Source organism: Vanessa atalanta, chromosome 17 (assembly GCF_905147765.1).
Source record: "Vanessa atalanta chromosome 17, ilVanAtal1.2, whole genome shotgun sequence".
Classification (NCBI taxonomy): domain Eukaryota; kingdom Metazoa; phylum Arthropoda; class Insecta; order Lepidoptera; family Nymphalidae; genus Vanessa; species Vanessa atalanta.
The window spans coordinates 5954556-5978844 of NC_061887.1; the positions used below are offsets into that span (position 1 = coordinate 5954556).

The 24289-nt window shown below is 32.1% G+C and overlaps 1 long non-coding RNA gene across 1 annotated transcript in view; it reads left to right on the forward strand.

Moving 5' to 3' along the window:
- Positions 1–24289, forward strand: part of LOC125070507 — an 85497-nt gene that overhangs the window by 19924 nt on the left and 41284 nt on the right. Inside the window, exon 2 of the long non-coding RNA XR_007119884.1 lies at positions 10068–10082. This is a non-coding gene — a long non-coding RNA (uncharacterized LOC125070507). The remainder of the gene's footprint in view (positions 1–10067; positions 10083–24289) is intronic.

Sequence of the window (24289 nt, forward strand, 5' to 3'; positions counted from 1 at the left end):
AAATATACACATGTGTCGTTGAAATTCGTGAAAAGGCAGGTTTCCTTACGATGTTTTCCTTCACCGCCGAGCACGAGATGAATTATAAACACAAATTAAGCACATGAAAATTCAGTGGTGCCTGCCTGGGTTTGAACCCGAAATCATCGTTTAAGATGCACGCGTTCTAACCACTGGGCTATATCGGCTCTTTTTAAATTATATTACGTAATAATAATTATTATTATTTAGTCTATATCCAATAAACAGATCTAACGGAAATATAATTTACCATTGTGTTCCGTTCAACCAAACAAATTCACCAGAATTGTAATATAAATAAGGCGACAAGGATTGAAATGCGTCAAATATATTTATTATCAAGCGGATTTGGAATTCGTTCTATTATTGTCGATGAAAGCATTGCTTAAGCCGCCAAATCCATAATTTATTGGGACGTTCGAAGTATTGCATAAGCTATTATTATCACATTCCATCTAATATTCGGTTTTAACTGTAAGCCATATTTTTATAATATAAACAGAAAAGTTATTATCACAAAGAAATATAATAAAAAATACATTATACATTATATATATTTATACATCGTGATGAAAAGTATGTTTAATTTCAAATCAACCGTGTTATTCCATGCAGACAAAACACTTTTACAAAAACACACACTGTGCGTGTTTTGTACATATACAAAAAATTTACTACCGTGAACTTTCTTTTTCTTGGACGACGGTTAAAACTATGAAATATTGTCATACAACCGTTGTTTATATTGGATGTAAATTTGAAAATTTCTCATCCCGTATTCATGAAACGGACTGCGAAAAGTGTTACCGCTTTATCAGTACCGTCTACTGAAATATGCATCACATTGCATTGTCGAGGGATTATGAAGTAGATTTACTAACAATGCGAGTGAACTTTTGCTTTATAATAATCAGAGGACTACAGGTCATTTACTCTCGAGTTAAAGGCAAATTAGTATAAAACTTGAGAAGCAAGGCTTAAAGTTTTACCGCAATCCCAGCAAAAACTAAGCCTTTTGTATTCAAGTTAACTTCTTTTCAGATTTAATACTGTTCTGTAATTACAATATATTTATTTAACTCGTTGTGTTAAAATAGTCTTAAAAACTTAGCCACTAGACGTCTACGCTGTAGATTCTGAGTTCCCGGATTGAGAGCCCCGTTCAAGCAAAAAATAAATAAAGCGAGCTATTGATTTTTCCCGTCGAGATATTATCAGCACCATTCCTTCGCACTCCGTGTTGCTACTGAGAAATATATACATATGTTAAATAATCGGTACTATTAGGCGCAAGTTACAAGCTTATGCATTGTACTATCACCGGAGCATTTATTAACTTTATAACTATACTTCATATATTATTAAGTGTAGTTTGTAACGCTCTTATATCATATATATAAGAAAATGATAATCATAAGTCGAATGGTATCCATAACCTATCGTGGAGTATCACAACGCACCTTTTCCGGCACTCCTACACATAACGTATAGTGCCGAACACATGGAAGACTGCTTAGATGTACCCGGTATATAACAAGACTTTGTCGAAGATAAAACTTTTTTCGGCCGACTCGATCCTTTGGCTCTGCGTAGAGATCTTTTACCACATTATCACGAGGAATATTCTAAGGAATTGTTTGGCTTACAAACGACCGCCGAATTTCACCTTCAGACCTCGCGCCAGTTTTCCATCTACACCACCTCGATGTCCAGAAATCCATGACAGCGACATTTTTATTTGTGCGAGACAACCTCACACAACAACTTTCATGTGCGATTTTTCCAAGCTGCTCTGACTTGGAGACTGGAGACCTTTAGAAAAACGGGCGGAAACGCACCTTCAAGCCCCGATATTGCAGATATCCATGAGCGGTGGTTCTCATTCAGCCTGCCGCTCGCTTGCCACCCATTACATTACAAAAATACCAAAGAATAAAATCATAGGAATAGAGAATAGAATCTAAATGCCAAACTTGAGTAAGGTGAGAGTGTGGGCCTCACACATTTTTTTATAAGAGCTGAAAATCCCATATAACAGTATCCAATGCTTGGTATAAGGTAAATAATGATAGCTGCTATGTTCAGGGAAATAAAGTACTTTTATATATATTTTATTGAATGGGTTGGTGGATGGACAAATGACAAGGACAATGACGAAACAATTAGCCAAGTAGTTGGTAAGTAGTAACCACCATCCATAGAAATTGATGCTGTAAGAAGAACAAACTATTCCTTACATTACACCAACGCGCCACCAACCTTGGGAGCTAAGATGTTATGTCCCTTGTGCAATGTTGTTATAGCTTGCTTGTACCTGCTTCATTATAATTATATCGATATATTCTTCAGTAGATTACAGGAAAGCTTATTACGATAAAGTGAAGTCCATTAGCAGGATGACTGTGTTACACTATATATTAGTATAAATATTCTTGTGCTTCTATATAAAATTATTAAGGGTGGAATATAATTTATTAATAATTATTTATATTTGTTGTTGAGACTATGTGAAAGCTCGCCTGGGTAGGTTAGATTAGTACCACAGTCACTTATACTTACAGGTCTAAGGGATATTTAGCTAGTCAAACAACCTAATTTAAGCAAAAAATATTTAGTATGACAGACTAAATTATCCTGATGATTAAATGTCACACAAACACACTCACATAAAACTATTTTCCAAATTGAAAATTAATGTTAAAGGACATTTATAAAAAAAGAAGTCAAAATATATTTGTTAATTATATATCCCTAAAGATTCATATTAAGTGAAAAATAAATTAAAATTATCTTTTATCTTTTTCAAGTCCGGGCAAACTATTCAATTTTTTGTGCTAATCAATGAACTAGTCAATACAATATCCAATTCAAATGTACATTTAGTTTTATATAAATAGAATATTAAAAAAGGTTTCAATCGATAAACTCGGGTAAGATAAATAAAACCAAGCTGCAATTAGACCGATTTATTTTTAAATTTTAAACCTTTAATAAAAAAAGGATTTTGAAGTTATATGAGGAACGTAGATTAATAAATGGTTTAGCTGACAAAAAGGGTTATGATCGCCCATAGACATTGGCGCCTTTTATAATTTATAAACGATCTTTTACATCATTCAATCGCTACCAACTGTAAAAATAGGCACTTAGATGTTACACCTTAAGCCCAAAAAAAACAGAACAATAAAAAAAAAATAAGCGCTTGTACTTTAAAATTGCCATGTTACAGGATTGAATTGAACGTAAAACTATCGACGGTTAGGAATATTTTCAGTATGATATTTCTCAAATGAAAACTCCCCATTATATACAATTTCCTTGCAGTATAAGTAATACTGAAAGATATACCACCTATGATATCTAAGTTATCCCGCAATTCTAGCCTCCTCATCTTTTCCGATCCGTACAGGGAATGGCTACCGCAGGGGTTTTAGTGATTGAGAATCCCACATAATCCGGTTTCCTCCCCAACGACTTGCTTACCTTTCTGTAGATTTCACCTGCGTGGGATAAAAGAGACAACATAAATTCAAAATGCGTGGCATTTTAAAATATTTTACATAGCCTTGTATTTTTTTGATAAATGGATCCATTACGCTGCTAAAAATAAAATATTAAAAAAAACAACTTTTTTAGTAATATAATGTTGGAAATGAATTTCATATGTTTATGCATTGGATTCAAAGGAATACGTGTTTTTATAGAAATATGATATGCATTTTTTTTTAAATATATATTAATATAAATTTCTTCGATTTTACGTCATTTGTGTGCGAGTGTATTCAATGCCGAAGTTATTTTAAGGTATTTATTATTATTTGCACTTAAAAAAAATATTTCATTCAAAAACATATTTACACAATAATCAAAATTCTCGTGTATCTTAAGTAAGTTTTACTAATAATTAAGAGTTGTACTTGCTCTTGCATTACATATATTGTTAACAGAAATATGGATTTGAATTTTAATACAGCTAGAAAAAGTGCACCCTTATCAATCTTGTAATCCGTTCATCCTACATACATATATGTGAACTTAACCTAATTTGTAAGTCAAGCTGGACGTGCAGGCTTACTCGATTAGATTACCTCAGCAGAAATATGATTACAATCTGCTACATAAACTGGAATAACGAATTTTGCATTGAGAAAAAATTTATTATGGAAAGACAAAATTCAGACATGGTGCTCAAATCTGGCACGTATGATATTAAACACGGTTTCAGTTGCTCTTGAAATCAGTCGAATAGATATCTGGGATGTTTCTATATAAATTTTAGTCAAACAATTTTCTTTACAAATTTTACTTTAGATTTTTTGTTAAGATATCGGTAGGCGGACGAGCAAATGTGCCACCTGATGGTGAGTGGTCATAACCGCCCATAGACAATGGCGTTGTAAAAAATATTAACCATTCTTTACATCACCAATGCGCCACTAACCTTGGGAACTAAGATGTTACGTCCCTTGTGCCTGGCTCACTCACCCTTCAAACTAAAACACAAAAATACTGAGTACTGCTACCTACCACCTACCTACCCAGACGGAGTTGCACAAAGCACAAAAATTTTAAAAAGATAAATATGATTGAATTAGAAATAGGAAAATAGGTAAAAATATATTTTATAAAATCTCAAGGACGACTAGCCACTGCATCAGTACTGCATGACTACGCATATTATAATATAATACGTAAACACAATTAAACTCGCCTTTCCCATCTCATGATTTAATTGGACGGAATTCAAGTACCAATGCTTCTCATGTTTATCGAGACACGAAATTATTCTGCTAACATCCAGATTCCGGGTTGCTACCGTGAATAAGTCGTCTAGGAACCCAAAAACATCATACTGGTTCGAACCGGAATTTGATCCCTGTACCTCGGAGTCTGTGACTTTACAAGCCACACATTACACCAGCGAAGATATAAAATTTCTAAAAGCACATACGAAGTAAGATTTACGTGTATATTCTTTTATTAAAACCGAAACAATTTAATAAAGTTCAAAGAGCAAACTAATGAACATGCGAAGTTAATACATTCAAGCAATATAACAGTATATTGCATTATGCATACGAAATTGGAAGCAAATTGGTATATGAAATTTAATTTAATCGCTACGTTAGGGCTTTGTTTGCAAAGAATCGTATAAAAAAGATGAAAAGATGAACAGAACGTGACAGTAAATACTTTTACAAGCACTGTACAATTAATATAAAATATAAATTGACATAAAAACAACTTTAACTTGTTATCCCATACTCAAACTCAAATTCCTTTATTCAATATAGAAGCATTACACTTTCTTATTGATGGTCAAATTAAACACTACCAACGGTTCGGAAAAGGAAACACCCTGACCTGAGAAGAACCGATGGAAGGAACCGATAACAGAATCGTTTGTTATTGTAGAACTTTATCATCACATATATTGGAATGTAAGTATTTACATTTGAAAAATTGTCTTATTTTTATCATTGCTTCCGAATTTAGATTACTTTACTTTTTCTATTAATACGTCTTCCGTAGCGTCATCATGAGCCTGCTTCCGTACCTTTCTCAATCGCAAAATCAAAATCGGTAATTATTTATATTATTATAGTATTTATTACGCGCAGTAGGTGTTAGACATAAACATTCATATTAATTGCTTCGGAAATCGCGGGATTGCGCATCCATCCTTTGTTAACTGTTACCGTCGTCATCGAGCAAAATTCTTAGGCTTTGTGGCTCTTTAAGACATAAATATTGTCAGGTTTCAAATTTTGTTTTTATTAATGGATGCAATGTCATAATTTATTTGCAAAAAAAAAAATTCTATCCAGCGCATTGTCTTAAGTGTGTTTCGAACTTAACAATATAATAATTTTAAACCGAGCTACTTTTAAGTCACTTTAAAAATGTAAGCAATCAAAATTTAAATAAAATCTCTTCCAAAATCACAGAGCTTAGGATGAATTTTAATTTTATGGTCCAAGTGAGTTAATTACGAACGAGAATGATTTTATCAAAGAAAAATACATTTCGGTTCTTTATTGAAGTTTTATAATCATCTAAGTTTTGATGATAAAAGATGTTTCTTAATCATTGAATATCTGTGGGCAATAAAGTTGACAGCCTTGAATGTTATTATAACCAGCTATTCCCAGAATTGATTTCGCTTTGAGGTTTATCGTCAAAGCCTTATTGTTCTGTAGAAAATTGTTTCTTAACGGCTTATTACTTTCTTTTTAAACTTTTGAATTATCGTAGTCGCAAGTACATTTTCACTTTTACATCTTGCTAAGCTTCATTAAATTTTAAGATAAAATTATGTATAAAACAATATCCCTATAGCTTTTTGAGCTAAGCCTAATTAATAAATTAATATTAATAATTAAATATAATGAATAAAACAAACAAGAGGTCATTTATTCCTATTATCAAATAAATAAAACATTTTAGTTCTAAATGCTAAAAAATGGTTTGCCTTACCTAATGTAAGAAAGCAAAATTTCAAGTTAACTTTAAAAAGAAATAATCTAATCGTAGCCGACACTACAGTATTTCTAGGAATCACTTTAGATTAAAATCTTCAGTTGATTTTTTCAAACCGGGTATCATCCGGGTAATATCCTCATATAATGTCCATGTCAGGGAGACTCACCTCCGCAGCATACGCGGTTAGAAAAGTTAAACAACTAACTGATGTTGATACTGCTCAAATAGGTTACTTTCATAGTATTATATGTTACGGCATTTTGCTTTGGGGTAACGCTGCGGATATGGAGACTGTTCTCATACTGAAAAAAAGAGCTAGGTTTATTTATAATCTTGGAGCTCGAGACTCCCTTCGATTTTTTAATAGAGTGGGTTATAGTTTCAGTTGCTTCACATTATGTTTACAACAATATTATGTTTATTCATAATGATATAGATTTTTCGAAAGGAACGATAACAATCATTGTTACGAGGAGGAAAGTTAAACCAATAACACCTAGTTTCCGACTTCGCAAAGTTAATAACATCCTTCGGTATTCGTTTAAATAATAAGGTTCCATAGTTATTTAACTTGCCCTATTAAAAAATGTAAAACAACATTGATAAATAAGTGGTATTAGTCAATACGAAAATATATTAAAGCGTTGACTTAGTAACCTACTCTAAAATTAAAATGGTGGAACATAGTGACTGTTGACTTTCTTGCTGGTTCTTCTCGGTAGAATCTACAATACTAACCGGTGGTAGCTTTAAACTTAATTTAATACTGTAACATGACGATTTTAAAGTGCTTTTATGATCCTACTTAAATAAAGTGTATACTGATTTTGATATCTAATTTAATGCTGAGATTTATATTTATAGATATATCAGCACATGTATTTATTGAGTGACACTCAATAAATACAGCTTTTGTGTCGTGATTTCGCTTAAGTTTTTGAGTTTGAGTTTTTGAGTAAAGCTACCACCGGTTCGAAATGTAGATTCTACCGAGAAGAACCGGCAAGAAACTCAGTAGCTACTCTTTTTCAACATCTAAAAATAAAGTCTTGTTAGTTAAATACAATTACATATGTATGTTATGTCTCCTGCCTGGAAGTCAACAAGCATTAACTCTACGCTTCTTTATTATCTGTATTGAATACCGTTTTCTGTTTTTGTGTTAATAAATCTGAAGATTGTTTTTTCTTCTACATACAGTAACTATCGACGAGCTATACCTTAAAACCTCTTTAGAATACTTTAAATAATACGTCGAAAGAAAGCTAAAGTAATCCTTAGTTTCTATACAAAAAAATGAAAAAAACTAGAAAATGTTTACTATTATACATCCTTACGTTTTAAGGCAAAGACTGAGAAGTAACATCCGTCAGAAAGTAGGAAACCGGACACGTTTAACTTCGATGTGAAAGAAGTGTGAAATAGTACCACATATATTCTAAACGAGTGTATATGTATATACGCCTTAATAGCTCAACGATTAAAGGACCCTACAAAGATGTGAAAGTCTAAAATTCGACATGGCCTAAACCTAACCGATCATTGCTGTTGTAGTAAATATGTAATAAATATCTATGCACGCATTAATGCACGCAAATGATTATACAATAGGAAACCTTGATTAAATAAATCTACTAACTATTGTTACTATTGTAACTATTGTATAATTTAAAAAAAAATTACAAAAGTGACTTATCCCAATAAAAAATCTCTTTCAGCTATCTTTTGAGGTAAGAAGATGATAAATTAAATTTTGTCGTACGGAATGCAATAATCATCGTAATCATTTCAAGAACAAACTATGCATTTAATTGAATAAACTAGGAGTATTAGTAATTCCATGAAAATGATCATTGTTATAAGTATTAGGTTTAATTTTTGGTTCAGTATATTTTTGGTGACTTTGTTGATTTGAAAAAATAAAAATAGTACGTTAGTCGCGTGAAAACCCCATATTGATATTTAATAAAACTTAGTAAGACAAATGGTTTTAGGACCAGTCCGATATTTATCTTTTTGCATTAAATAGACTATTTATTGAGAAAAGTAATATTAAATGTATTCTGTAAAAAAATACTCGAAACTCACCACAGAATACGAGCGTGAAATGTCAATATGTGATATGCGACGTTTACTATTATAATTATAAATCGTATGCGGATATGAAAATGGCGCATAACGAGTGGGATACGAAGTGGATTCCCACAAAATCACACTGCAAATAATATACCATCACGCTATCTACTAGAGCAATAACGCTTAACGCGAGTGGAACTATGCGAGGCCTGTTATATATGACGATGCGTCAAAGAATTGAATGAATGAATTATTTGATAGCGTAACGCTTCGCTACAGAGCCGAACCAAGTTAAGCCAAAGCCGAGCCACGGCAGCTAAGTGCCGGAACTGGCATCCAACCCCACATGTCACCGTCACTTCACAAACAACGTCAGCGAGAATTAAATACCCGAATCGCTCATCAAGCTTACCCGTAACTCGTTAGTAAACAAGAATGTCAGATTATTATTATTTGCAATACGTAATCGTTATGAGAAACCTTTCTGTTTCGAGTATTAAAAGAGGTTGACGTTGGATATAAAACTGAAGTCACCATGACATGACAGATTAGATAGATGGAATATCACAGTGCTTACCTCAGATATTCAGTGGATCGTATAAATAAAATATATTCTTCAAGCAATAATTATTACAATCCTAGATTTGACCTAGACATTTATGAAGCTTTCGCACGTATGGAAGTAATGCTTCTAATATATAATAATAATAATATAATAGTAACAGCTTGTAAATTTCCCACAAGTGGGCTAAGGCCTCTTCTTCCTTTGAGGAGATGGTTAGGAGCATATTACACCACGCTGGTCGAATGCGAGTTGGTGGATTCACAGGATTCACAGGTTCATCACGATGTTTTCCTTGATGAATTATAAACACAAATTAGGCATGTGAAAATTCAGTGATGCTTGCTTGTGTTTGAACCCGCAATCATCAGTTAACATGTGCTCGTTATAACCATTGGGCCATCTCGGCTTCTAATATACCTGAACCTTTTTCATATTATAATAGGTAGCGACCCATCCCGATTTCACACGAGTACAATAATGGTCTATATACAACTTATTATTATTATTATGATTGATGAACAAATATAAAATTATTTTGTTTTTTTTTTTCGGCTTGGTAAATTAAAATTATCGACTTTTTTTCTAATTTAATATACATTTAATATTATATTCCTCTTGAATAACTGTTTATTAATGAAAACCGCATCAAAATTCGTAACGTACAGGCAAGAAGCGACTTTGTTTTCTACTATTATAATGGTTATAATAGCAAATCCCGGTACATTGTTCTGCTTAGATATATGTATAATGTATATATATATAAATACTAACTATCATGACGATCGTTTGATCTGCTTAAAAGTTCGTGTAATGAAGCGCCGCTTTTTTTATGCATGACTATATCATTCAATCTCAAAAAATAATCAACAGCATTCCTTTAAAACGACTAAAATTAAATTTTAATCATATTTATTTGTTTCAGATGCTGAGATTCACTGTAAGTAATAAAATTACTTTCTGAATTAAATATACCATCATTAGGAATTCTAAATTAATAAGACCCGCATATGTTTTAGGGTTATGCTTTACGAAAAATATATTTTTTACAATAAAACAACACTTCGGATTGAAAAAGACGTTGACATTGTCGAAGACTTTATTCAAATACTAGTTTTCTACTCCACTGACCATGTCAAACGAGGTAATGCCAATCATAATATTTTCGTTACCGTTCAAATCTTACCAAACTCCATGTCAAAATCTACTTTCATGTATGTTTCAATACAAAGTCACCAATAATTCAAATCAAACGTACGTACTCACACATACATACTTGGCATACGTCATACTTACAACATGCGTACCAGATTATACTGGTTTGGTGAAATTATAATCATTTTCAAGACGTGCATGTAACATCTACCAGCATAGGCATGAACACACACAGAAACAAAATTAAATTAAAAAATGGTCAATCCTATCGGTACGACGTACAACTGATATAACTTTATCGATGTATAACAAAGATTTATGACAATAAAACTTCGTCGATTGTAAATCTATTTTCAACATCTATCAATGTTAACTCCATTCAATTTATTAGAAAAGTTTCTATCTGTTGAATTACCTCTCGTTTGAACAATTCTTTGAACTTTATCTTCTTATTTCGATCGTTATTGATATAATGTATTGATGTAAAATGTATGTGTTACAAGTTTAAAAATGGTCTGTATTTGAATTTAGAGTACGTACTACGTAAGAACGAATGGAATATACTCTACTTTATGTAACGTATTTTTCAGTATTGCCCGTTCACCTTTTGAATAAATTTTCAGAGTTCATAAGGAAACGTGATCTAAGCAAGGTCATTTATTGAATACTAGTTTATACCTCAATTTACTTTTGGGCGGTATTTCGATGTTTTCCATGATATAAGCTTTATCGCTGACCGATCCATACGTTACCTAGTATGATTCACGTTAATCTGATCTTCCATTGTTGCGTGATAAAATGACAGACCAACTGAACAGTTTCACATTGACAATTATTTATTATTATTTATTAAGTTACTAACAACTAAAACATAAACATATAATAACTTTGTTTAACATTCTAGTTAAAAATAGTATTCAATTATAAGTTAACGAATCATTAAAAAGACAAAAAAATACATGAGGTTATGACAAAATGAATAAAAATATAACAGAGAGGTTTTAATATTGAGACAAGATTATATTTAAAGAATAATATCAATATATTGTTACAAAATCTCACAACCCATGTAAAAGTATCAGAATTTATCATGAGTGTAAAAAAATACACAATATGTTTGAAAACCATAGTTATTTATGGATACGCAATGCGTATTTAAAAGACGGATAACCCTGGTTTTTGAATATAACGGTATTGTTTTATGTGAACGGGAGAATATGAGAAATTCCTCAATACAGCGGAGTGGCGTTCGGGAATACCTATTTGAAATATTGAATAAAAAATATATTATTATTTATTTATTTATTGAAAAATTTACACCATCAACTTATGACTAAGCACTTAAAATTAATATCTGCCTTGGGTAACATACAAAGTGATACGTCTTTAAAGGTGTAAACAACATTGATTTAGATTATTAATGAATAGATTTGAGAATATAATGCATGAGTAAATCTGCCGACAGTTTGACTTGTATATAAAGTAAGAAAAAATAATTTGTACTACTAATAATCAGTAAAGCTCGTAATTATCTCAGTGCTGGGCAAACGACCCATTTAGCGTAAACTTGGTATAGTCATATAGGCTCCAAAATTTATAGAAGAGATGACCGATGTTGAGCACTACCAACTGCCGCTTTACCGAATTATACAGTACTTTAATTTTATTGACAAAATATTATTATTTCTAAGTCATAAATGAACTAAACAGATAACGAAACCAACGAACCATAATAATAATACACTAACCTTGACTGTTATGGTGTTTGAAAAACAAACATGGCTATTATTTTGTACGAGAACTGTTGAATTTTCCAGTTCCTTGAACAAACATGGCGTAGTTAATATCGATAGATGCTCTAATAATTCGATATCGATGTCATCGAACCGGAAAACTAAGATTTACGTGAACCAATTTCACTAGCTGCAAATGAAAGCCTTTTATTCGATACGAGAGGACATTTATTAATACCTAAATCCATAATACTCAAAGAAATAATAGATAGGATTTAATTATTTAAAAAACAATGACATATCATATTCATATTTTAAAACGGGCGTACATTTTCGTTTTAATAATATCTATGATAACACGATAATTAATAAACTTATTTTGTATAATATACGTAGGCGGACGGGTACATGAACCACGTATTCGTAAGTCTAGTCGTTAGTAAATATTAACCATTCCTTACATCACCAATCAAAGCTAATCTGGCTTACTAACTGTTTAAACCGGTACACAACACTAAGTTGGTGGTTCACTTGGTGGTAGGGCTTTGTGCAAGCCCGTCTGGGTAGGTACCAATCACTCATCAAATATTCTACCGCCAAATAGCAGTACTCAGTATTTTTGTGTTCCGGTTTGAAGGGTGAGTGAGCCAGTGTAACTACAGGCACAGGGGACATAACATCTTAGTTGCCGAGGTTGGTGGAGCATTGGTGAAGTAAGGAATGATTAATGTTTTTTAAAGCGCCATTGTCTATATGTAGTGACCACTTACCATCAGGTGACCTATTTGCTCATCCGCCTACCGATATCATAAAAAAAAGTAAGTATTTAATATTTAAGTATTAAGTGTTGCTATTTGGCGATAGAATATGTGATGAGTCACCCAGCTTCCACAAAGCTACCTAGTAATATATGTATAATCATTATAGTTATGCATAAATGGATAAAAAGAAAACAGTCTTTAATAAAAAATACCTTGAACTGCTTTTTTTAAAAAACAATTTTGTATACATTTTTGTAGTAGCTTTTGACGAAGTATAAGTATTAACAATAAACATTTTTGGAAACAAGATCAGAAAATTTATTTTCGAAACATAAAGGAACAATATCACGTAATATATTCTTCAATATAATTTTTTGTTAAAGTTGAAATTCGAATATTACGGTATAATTGTTTTCTATTTATGAATATTTATTAAGGAGCGATCTATTAAGTCTGTGAAGTTAAGTTCATGTGCAAAAATATAACTACGAACAATGTTGAACGACTTGATTAAATAAATAAAAAAACAAAAATGGCAAACTACATTTTCAAATTTAGCATAGGTTTCTGATTTTTTGTTTCACTTGTAGTTGGATAGACACTGCGGAATACAAATTACTCACTCGCATACCTTTCGTATTTTGCTTGAAAAAGTCAGTTCAAAAATGCATTCATAAAACTGTTTGATATTGAAACGTACTGTGGTCGATATCAGAATTTTTCTTGCTTTTTTTTTTCCTTGAACTTATAGGTTGTAATTCAAATTTGTTTTGAGATGATGCGACAATTCAACACGTGGATCTTAATAAGAGATCGATAATGCAAAACAATATAACCAATACTGAGTTTTACGTGCCATATTTTATTTATAATTAACATTCACTTGGTGGTTAGGTGAGGTTGGTACCACCCAGTCGTCACATATCGGGCAACTGAGCCAGTGTAACCATAGTTTCACAAAGTAAATATCATCTAAGATCTCAAGGTTGGCGGAGCATTGGTGTTGTAAGGAATGGTTCATAGATCTTACGGTGCTAATGTGGAGTGACCACTTATAATTCCCATAACGGCACATTCGTCTATCTTCCTTCTTATTTAAAAAAAATACACTTAACGATTTAGAAAAACTATATAAGGTAACCATGAGTCAAACCAACCAAGTCTGCCTCATTTATGTCCACAGTGGATCAGCGTTCCGGAATACATTCCAAATCTTCTAAACCGGCGATATTTACTGTCCTTAAATAAGATTGTATTATTTAATAAATATTTGTAAAAACAATCCATCTGCCTAATTGAGTGAATTCTTTAATCAATCTTAGAATATTCACCTCAATAAGATAAAAGCTGTCTTCTAAAATAATACATTATCTTCTAAATCTTCTGAAGTAAGTTTCAATGAATATATTAACTCGTCATGACCCGCATAACCCCAGCTAAGATGTACAAGATCTTGTTCAAAGTCGGAGAGATATCTTTACAAAACAAAATCCTTGAATGATTTATACAGATTTATACGATTGCTTGAAATGTTCTCGTAAATATTTACGCTAATGATTTAATACATGTAAAATGTTGGAAGTTATGATTTTTAACATCATCAAAATTAAATTGTTGCATATAGAATTATAAAGATACGAGTAAAAAATAAAATATGCCCAACATTTTATTTTCAAGCCTTTTAATTTTTATATTACGAACACGATTCAAACCCAGGCAGGCACCACTGAAATTTCATGTGCTTAATTTGTGTTTATAATTCATCTCGTGCTCGGCGGTGAAGGAAAACATCGTGAGGAAACCTGCATGTGTCTAATTTCAACGAAATTCTGCCACATGTGTATTCCGCCAACCCGCATTGGAGCAGCGTGGTGGAATATGCTCCAAACCTTCTCCTCAAAGGGAGAGGAGGCCTTTATCCCAGCAGTGGGACATTTACGGGCTGCTACTGTTACTGTTTTACTGTATAACACTTAAATTGACATAATAAAAGAAACGAATTTTAATTTAAGCTACATCATGTAAAAACGCTAACAATTCCGGCGAACCGGATTTTTATTTTTATTAAGTTCCAATTCTGACACTTCGTTTTATTTTTAATTCTATAATTTATTTTTTACATTACATATTGTAAATATTTGATTTATATTAAGACACACCTTGTTAAGTCAATAACAAATAAGTAAATTTTTTACTAGATATTTATATAATTTCAAATTTATAATTATAACTATTTTTACAAAAAACATACTATATAAGTACTTATATCTTTATTCTTCTTGAAACTCAGTACTCGTATTGAAAGTACAAAATATAATAATACTCCTGTCGTAAAATCTCTTCTCAGTCTCAAGATAACCTCTTCAAATATCTGATTCGGCAAAACACAATACAAGCCGTACTTGAAACAATCTACGCCATTCGACATTCTTATAAGCAGAGAAATTGTATTGTACAATTTTATATAACAAGTCAAAAAATTGCCAAAAGAAATATAGTACACTGTAAATATCACACAGCTGGACTTAGACCTCGACTCCACCGATTCTTGCACGAATGCAGGATGGTTAATACTCTAAAGATTTTCAAGTTAATACAAGTTTTCTGAAAGACATTTTGCTTCAACGACAAGTTTGAACGCAAAGTCTTCGATTAAAATTCACAACAACAACAACGATAGTGTTGTCTAAATAATAATAATTTTAAAGAAGATTAAGACCGAATAGTATGAATTGGTTGTTCTATTAAATTAAGTCACACCCCAAAGTATCATCACAATCAGGGGAGTGAAAAGTGGAATGTACACAAATGAACAAAGAAACATTGATTTTATATACTTTATTCTCAACAAACCAGATCTCATATTAAACGGAATTTCATATACAACTTTAATAGTTTGGTTATTTTATATCCATTTTATAATATTTTTCTATAAGAAAGAGCTTATTTAGAATCGAAAAAGGAATCTGTCATTTCCAGTGTTTACGTTAAGTGGAATGCTTTCAGCGTGACAAAGTAATAAAATTCAGATAAAATCAATGTTCAAAGAGAACGTATTTGATGCGGGTATGGGACACACAAAGTTATGTAATATACCGAAATATGTATAAGTACAATTTCACACAATGGTTGAAAGGTTGAAAGGATATAAGTGGGGTCATACTCGCAGTATGACAGCTCCATCCAACGATGATATAATCGCATACATTTGGAAGGGAATTCATAAATGTCATAAAACTGTCAAATATTTAGTGTTCCGTAGGCAAATTTATAGAACTGAAATAGCCCAGTGGCTTGAAAACAGCATTCTAACAGAATATCAGGAGTTCAAACCCAAACAAGAACCATTCTCAAATTCTCTATTTTTTTGTGATTCGTCTCATGTTTGATGGTGAAGAACAACAGCTTGTGAAAAACTGCATGTGCTGGATGAAAATCTGCTACATGTGTCCCACCCATTAGAAGTTGAGGTGGTCTTAGCCTAGCAGTGGGATATGTACGGGCTGATGCAATACGTTACTTTCTGTCTGTTACAACTATATTATTTCTTCAGTATCAAATAAATTCATATGATTTATTAACGAAGTTATTAAAGTTTGCACTTTCAAACAGAATTGCTTCCAAAGACTTCTGTTTCAATAAACTCGATAAATTTATTACGTTATTATTATAAATAACGACACAAATAAATATTGTGTTATGGTATTTGTAATACGGAACCAAACAGATAATATAAATTTTAAGATAATTTTGTTCTTGCGATGGGGTGACATATTTGACAAGAATAAAGTTCAAATGCAGGTCCAAAGGCTTTACGTGCTTCGTGCTCGTGCTGAAGTAAGGAAGTGTAAGCTCTATCAACATCCACTCTACGAATCAACGTGTTTGTGTATAGGTTTTTTTTATTAAACTGTTTATTTATTTTACAGTAACTGTTTATTAATTTTTTAATTAACAGTAAAATGTCATTTTTCAAGGCATTTTTGTAAAACTAGATTCCACCTGCGTCTTTGCCCGTGTATTATAGTGAATCAGGTATTAAGTTATTGTGTAACTTATCTTTATTCTAAATTTTATGCGAATTCGGCCAGTCGTTTTTGTGTACAAGTAACAAAAACAATCATACAAATTCACATTCATAACATTATTAGAATTCAAAGAGCTTAGTCAGGTTTACAGCCTCATTACACTAAAACCTTTACAAGTCGTTCTAGTCCATAACATAAACGAATAAAATACATTACAATTTATAGAGTTGTTATTTATTTTGATAGAGTACAACTATAAAAATATCTACATTTTTCGGAATTCGTTTACGACGAATGTCATTTGTTGGTAGCTTTATAGTAAATTTATCTTGTAAAAGTAACTGTACTCGACATGAAAACTGTAAATTTCGATTTTACTTTGGTAGAGCAAAATATTTTTTTTTTTAGCATTAGCAGCCTGTAAATTTTCCCACTGCTGGGTTAAAGGCCTCCTCTCCCTTTGAGGAGAAGGTTTTGGAGCATATTCCACTACGCTGCTCCAATGCGGGTTGGCGGAATACACATGAGGCAGAATTTCGTTGAAATTAAACACATGCAGGTTTCCTCACGATGTTTTCCTTTACCGCCGAGCACGAGATGAATTATAAACACAAATTAAGCACATGAAAATTCAGTGGTGCCTGCCTGGGTTTGAACCCGAAAACATCGGTTAAGATGCACGCGTTCTAAACACTGGGCCATCTCGGCTCTCAAAATATACTATCATTTATATTACGATTAAATGTACCCGTGGTTACACCTAGTCTGTTTATTTATATCACACATACATATCTATTTCATATAAATTGCTGTTTTATTGACGTTTATGGCTATCGTCCAGCTCCATTGAGTCGCATCTGAAAGCAATATACCAGTATGTTACCTACAAATATGAACCTTAAAATTAATTATTGTTGTACCGACAAACGATTGAATTACTCTAGTAAATACTGTTTGCGATATTTGTTCAAATGTCAAATAGTACTCTAAATATTTTCGTGTTCGTACAATTAATGCATATTACATAATAAGCACGTTACGCCAAGTGAAGAACATTCGTACCAAGTATTAAAACATCCACGCGAAAACGAATATTCATAACGAATTTTTGTTACATGAAAAATCCAACCTACGTGAAAGGATAGAGTATTTTTTTACCGAATACTTTACGGAGCAATGGAAACAAAACAAGTTACAAAGCTGTGTTTTCCCGCACGCAGTTTAATATGAAGGCGCTTTGTTTAAGTTTTGAATAAAACTTTGTCAGAAATTCTGTAATGAAACCAATATATATATACTTTTTTCATTTTATAATATCCTTGTTTACAATGAAAATTACGTATTATGAGTATTTATAATATACGCTTTATATTATAAATACTACGTCTCTCTCGACCTCGACCTCGACCTCGACCTCGACCCTAGAAGCTATCTCAACCCTAGAAGATCTTCTAGGGTCGAGATCCCGGTTCAGACATTAAGAAAGTTATTGGGATTTTCTATCAAGACATTGAGTGCAACATCCCGTGCCTTAAAAAGCACGTAATAGCCATTCTTATTCTTATATCACTTATATTGAGTTATTCACGTCAATAATTCTGAAGAAATAGAGTAGGTACAATTCTTACCCCGTAGCTCTTTTTTCAATTTTGTATTACAAATAAATAGTAAACACTCAGGGCCAGGTCTGTACTGTAGGGTGGGGATTCAAAATATTGAAGCCCACCTTATGCAAGGCAGCCAACGCAATGCGGTTCTTGTCTTCCACAAACACCTTTTGTCAATTTTGTGGCGGCTTGAGCATTCTTGGCACCCATCTTACGCTGACTTTAGTCATGCCAAGATGATCATGAAGGATTTTAAAAATGGTTGTATCATACTCCAACCATTTTTGCGAATTGTTTCTATTTTTATCGAGCATCGTCGAGTACAATTTTCACAACTTTTTGGATAAGTTCTGGCGTGGTAACCGCGATGCTTCTGCCCGGCCTCGGGTCTTCAAGTGATTTCCTTTCTTGTTTTAACAATTTGTGCCACTTGTACACCATGATTTTTCCTGGGCCGTCGCCGTAAACTGATGACATCTCATCTAGCATGGTCGGAACAGATTTTCCTTGTTTGGTAAGGAACTTTATAACGGCACGATATTCGATAGTTTCCATATTTCACTTTTCACTCCCGATAGCTCAAAGAATATAGTTTAATAACAATGAAACCTCGTATTTATACTAATTATGAGTCACTGAAAACGTTACAGTCCGAAAAAGTTTAATCACCCCCTCCAACCCTCTCATTTCGCTAACTTAAAAACGCACGCTCGTAAGATGTCATCCCTTGTGCCTGTAGTTATACTGGCTCACTTATTATTCAAACTTGAACACAACAATACTAAATATTGCTAATGAAACCTACCCAGACGGGATGGCACAAAACACCAATATGAATTAAAATACTAGTAATATTTTTTTTTAAATTCCAAACCTTATTAAAAATCACCTATAATTGTCTCATTAAAATTTAAATATCGTTCTACAAACTGGATCACTCGGGCTGACTAATATACACACAATTTTCAAATTAATTAAAATTCTATTCAAGCGGAAATTATTAGTATTAATACATCCTACATTATACTCCATTATTAGTATTTGTTATTCAAAAGTAATTTCCAGTATTAGAGATTAATATTAATCATAATGTATTCCGATATGTTTCATATATTATTATTCAAAGGAAATACTCAATATATACTATCTAGCTAAATACCAATCACTCGGTACAGATTTGATGTAGAGATTGTAAATTGAAAATATTTTATTTAAAAATAATCTTGATGGTATTGGGTTACCTGGATGGTAAGAGACACTGTATGAAATACAGGTTTACGTATGTACTTATAAGGATTTAATTAAACTGAAATTTAAAAAAAAAAAAGAACTTACCATATAAAGTTACTCAATTAAATAGGTACTAGGTGTGTAACTAGTACCAGTACTAGTAATAAGTAAATCGCGCGACAAGTTTTTATGATCATATCAAATCAAGAAAAGAGCGTACTCCTTCCTTAAAGTCCGACAACGCACCTGCAAGCCCCCGGTGTTGCAGGTGGCCATGGGCGGTGGTAGTCATTTTCCACCAGGTGAACCTTCTGCTCGTTTGCCATCAACGACATAAAAAAAAATCGTTTCCCTCCGATTTTGCAGCCGTCGAAGTGTGTGTACGGATCGAAACTTAGTTAAAGCGAGTAAAATGTTGTGTGAATTTTATGTCTTGTATAAATCTAGTGATTTTAAGGATGGCATGGTTCGAGTGGTTTCTGTGCGCACTGCACAAGGTGTTCACAAATATGCAATCGTTAAAGTGTGTCCGCTACCGGCGAGTGAATAATTTAGTCAAAAATAGTATAGTTTAATTACGATATAATATGTAGTTATGGTATAGATATCGTCCGAGTGTTTATATTAGAGTGAGTGACTCTAAGGCGGGCGGTAGATAGCGTATTTAGGAATAATGCATAAATGGAAACGTTGATAATTGTCCATGGTACGATTTTGACGTGTGATGTACTTCCCTTCTCGTGTGTGCCGCGGCAAAGGGTGTGTCGTGAGTGCGCCGCGTTTAAAAGTTAGCTAGTGTAACGAACTATTATCCTTCTCCTATCCTACAAATAACTTCACCTATCCCTTGGCATGTATTCTTCAAGTGTGTGAAGAATAAAGGAGCGCTCTTAAGAAGAAAGTGTCTTCTAAAGTAAGAACTTTAGAAGTAACAGCTCCCCTTTTTATTCATCATAATACAGTCCACTCTTCTCTCGCGCATAAAGAGGTTATAAGTTGATAGTAAAAATTTAAAGGAATATTTTATTTTCTTCTTTTTAGACCATTCAAATAAAACCGTTAAGAGTGATAACAGAATATTTATTCTTATTATTCTCGGCAAGCCCTTCATTTAAGAACCATATTGCAGAAGTGCATTTAAAATAACTAATCCGCCATCTTGGATGTTCCGCCATCTTGGATGTTCCGCCATATTTAATTTAGAATGATGTCACATTATTTTGCGAGTTACTCTCAACAAGCTTTTTCATTTGATACCGATATTGAAGATATGTAGACGAACCCCTTTTTTCGAGCTGAAACGAACTTCGAACTTCAGGTCATTGAACTTTATAAATTATAAACCAACAAGGATGCCTGTCTTTAATATTTATATTTGGTGGTAAAAAATTAACAATTATCAGAAAATTAATTTTCTCGTAGTTATAAACGTAACGTTAACGAGGCTTAAACAGTACTGTGTAAATATTATGTCTACATTTAGTACCTAGTTACTTTACCGCTGTAAATCATTTCTCTAACCGGATCTAATTAACCGAGCCTGTACTTCCGCGTTCCCATACAATTAGGTTAAGCTAAGTTAAGACGTGTATACATAACTTAAACAAGACTACATTTCGCGAATTCGTCTCCTACATTTAATATATTAAAAATTAAATAAGCGTAAACGAAATATACAAGAGTCTGCCTTATTTGCACTGTTTTGTTTTCAGTTATGGCAAACTATTATATTGTTCTGAAATTAAGATTGTTGTTTTATTTTGACTAGTAATAATAATAATGTGCTCTTATAAAATAGGTAGATTAATTTATACGCATACTAGTTTTTACCCGGAGCTTCACCTGACTATGTGGTAGATGTTCGGTTCCTACGTCCTTTTCTGTAGCCCTGACAATTTGTGCCTAATATTTAATGATGATATATTCGGTTGAGTCGTTATGGCGTTAAAGCGTAACTAACAAACAAACTCAGATTCGCATTCATGACATTACTTAGATTTATTTAATTTACTTTTTAAATATGTAATAGATACGTTTAGTATTTATAATGCATGTGCCCAGATATGAATATAATATTACAAATATTCTAAAAAGAACTAATAAAGCTTTACGTTCAATTGAACTCTGTAATGTGATGTTTAAAATAGTTATAATAAAATATACATATATATTACAAGTATTAAAAAAAAAATACGTTTTATTAAAATTTTAATATGCGTATAGGCTAAACACTTTTGTATAAAATAAACTAAATTTGGAAAATACAAAAGTACACAACAATAAATTCTACGAATTGCCAAAATACAAATTAAAAAAAAACAGTTCAAACATAATCGATTCATCAAACGAAACATCTATACTATATCAAAATTACATGTAATGCGGAAGTAACTCTGTCTGTCTGTTGCTCTTTAACGGCCAAATCATAGAATTAAATTTTAAGAAACTCTTATGAAACAAGCTTGAAAGTAATAGAATACTTTTTATGCTTAAAACTTTACCTTCCTTACCACGCGGAGCTGCGAGCGACAACTAGTTAATAATAATAGATTTATTAATTTAGTATTTGATTATGAATTATGCTAGTTGCAATATACTGTAACAAAATTATTCGTTTAGATAAAATACATTTTTGGGTTTTTTATTAATTAACGACACGAAACAAATTTATTAAAAATAAATTGAATCAATTAGTAAATTTGCTCGCAAATTACTGTATATTCTAGGCTTTATGTTTGATTGACGGGTATAGGTTTTGGACTATTTTAATGTTATCTATTGAATAATTTTTTTTTTGTAAAGTACAGAATTTATCTATACAAGAGTATAAGAAAAGTAGTTGCTAAAATTAGGCAAAATAATAATTTCGATTGTAAAGCAATATCGTGCAAAAAATATGCGTTCGAAATATATTTTTAAATAATTATTCCGGTATCTTAGTTTCAGAATCTGTGACGTTGATTATGAAGAAGGTTGTTCATTGAAAATTGTTTAACTGGGTCTATTTTCATTTTAATTGGTTACCGCATATTTATTTTACTTTTGTTTACACAATTTATTTTAATTAACATTGTTGTTTACTGTTCTAGGCAAATGATATTCCGATTGAACAATTTATATGGTAATAATATAACGTACTAATTAAAAAACTATTTACATATTTATAAAAATCTTTTACCTTAAACTGAATTCCCAAATGATATATTTATTCTGTACGCTGTTGAAACACTTGGAAGGCCCAAGTTTTAGGACCACAACCGCTAACACTCTTAAATACCAGGAAAATGCTGCCCATTTTTCTTAAAATAAATTTCTTGTGTTAGATTATATTTATTAAAAAAAAAACAGTTCAAACATAATCGATTCGATAATTCGATTCACGGCCGAATCACAGAATCAAATATTAAGAAATTTCTTATGAAGTAACCTTGAAATCCAAGGAAAGAAATAGACTACTTTCTTATTCTTAACACTTGAAGAACAACACATACAACGTAAAATTGCGAGTGACAACTAGTTTAATAATAATAGATTTAGTATTTTACTATGAATTATGCTACTTAAAATATTCTGTAACACCAATTAATCGTTTAAAATGCGTATATTTTTTCAAAACCAAAGTCGAAATGTATTAAACGTAAAACCACTGATTCGTAATGTAGATTCCACCGAGAAGAGTCGACGAGAAATTAAGTAGATACTCTTCTCTACCATTTCAATTACAATGCAGATTCTTCTATATATAGATAGTAATAAATATAATATAAATATAAATATTGGACGACATCACATACATTACTCTGATCCCAATGTAAGTAGCTAAAGCACTTGTGTTATGGAAAATCAGAAGTAACGACGGTACCACATACGCCCAGACCCAAGACAACATAGAAAATTAATGAACTTTTTCTACATTGACTCGGCCGGGAATTGAACCCGGGACCTTAGAGTAGTGTTACCCATGAAAACCGGTGTACACATTACCCGACCATGGAGGTCGTCAAGTAATATATTATAATACATGTCAACAACATCATAACATAGTTATATCAACTCTGTCTCGTACTGAAGATTACTCCAGAACTCCCTACAATCCGGAGTCTGTATTTATGCATTTTAAAGTCGAACTATAATGCTCCACGCTTTTTAGTGACAGTAATACATATTCTAAAAAGTTTTCCATTTGAATCATTCTTTAAATAAACACTTGACTTTGATTGACTACCTCGTTAGAGTTAAGGTCCTGCATAGCTGGCTAGTGATCTAAACTCCCCTAAAATTGACGGCAATGGCCATCAAGCCATGAGCCATCATAAGTAGATTAGATCATCACATCATCATAATAAATAACATTTTAAAACTCGTTCATTTGTAAATAATAACAATTATACAGCCTAATATATAATAAAAAAAAGGTTTTACACAAACCATTTCTTGCAATTTATTAAGATAAATAAAATCACATCGCATAAAATATTTAATAGATTCACGTCTAACAAATCCTTACGGAATCCTAATACGGCTGTAGGACATAACAAGGACTTCGATTTTGTCGTTAACGTAAAGAAAAAACGGCGCCGTTTGATTTATTTACTTACGATCCCGTAATCTCTTTAGTATTCTGAAACCAAAC